Source organism: Carex rostrata, chromosome 35 (genome assembly GCF_964058835.1).
Source record: "Carex rostrata chromosome 35, lpCarRost1.2, whole genome shotgun sequence".
Classification (NCBI taxonomy): domain Eukaryota; kingdom Viridiplantae; phylum Streptophyta; class Magnoliopsida; order Poales; family Cyperaceae; genus Carex; species Carex rostrata.
Genome location: NC_135952.1, coordinates 2,666,619 through 2,667,667, shown reverse-complemented (window position 1 = coordinate 2,667,667; position 1,049 = coordinate 2,666,619). Strand labels below are relative to the sequence as shown.

The window sequence follows — 1,049 nt, the reverse complement described above, 5'->3', positions numbered from 1 at the left end:
GCCAGGATCGTCTTGGTCCAGAGAAGGTTGACAGGACCCTTGTTGTTGAATGGGTCCATTGAAGCGTCCCATATGACATGTCACTGAATGATGAGGCCTATACGCTTCAAAAGTTTTAGAACGGTGCAATTCGGGCGGTGTCAATATGTGGCATGTCATTCATTGGAGGAATCATTGAAGGCCACAGATGAGTCCACCAACTGCCATCCATCCATAGTTAGTGATTTTAGGGCTTTGCAGAAAGAAATTTCTAGTGCAACTAACATATCCAAACTCCTAATCCAGTAAACAACTCCATGTGGTGATATGAAAGAATCCATAATTTTTCAAGCTGGGAGGGCAGCTGCTCTACCAGCAAGACTCGGATTCTTGAACTGTTGAACATTCGTCAATCTTGAGGCTTGAACTGTTGAACATTCGTCAAATTACGTTTGGCACTACTTAGTGACAGCTTAGTTGGCACTACTCTTGGTTCACCGGAAGATATTTCCAGTGAGCCAAGTGTTCAAAATCTGAAAATCAAAGCATTAGAAAATTCAGTCAGTACCAGTACTTCATCAAATGGAGCTGCTGGTACTGGCTCAATGGAGAACGATTCCCCCTTCTATCAACTGAGAAAAGAAGCGACAGTGCTTGTCGCAAACACTATAAAAAGAGGAATTAGGTAACTAATGGGCCTACTTATACTAACTGATATTACATGATAATTAGATAACATAAAATTGTCACTTTAATTTAATAATTTAGTCTCTGGCAATGTGCATGACATGAGACTTGCTACAGTGATGATAGTCTATTGCTAATAATGATATCCAATGTTATAGTGGAAACCTTTTACTTTCTTGTTCAGGTTGATGTATAAATATGCTAACTAATGCAAAAGTTGGAGATGTAAATGTCGAGCTTTTCAAGGTTTGCTTTCATATGCAAATGTGTGGAGATTGTTCCGACAATATACACACCAAGCATAGAGATTATATTGTAATTAAACAAGTGCTTGATGTTGCTTAAAATTAGATCAAGTACAGAAATCCAAGACCTTTTAATTA

The 1,049-nt window shown here is 38.5% G+C and overlaps 1 long non-coding RNA gene across 1 annotated transcript; it reads left to right on the top strand.

Annotated features, from left to right (window-relative positions):
* The first annotated feature begins 443 nt into the window (after positions 1–443).
* LOC144549603 (uncharacterized) lies at positions 444–1,049 on the top strand. The gene is made up of 2 exons (XR_013509724.1): positions 444–664; positions 851–1,049. It is a non-coding gene; the product is annotated as an uncharacterized LOC144549603 (long non-coding RNA).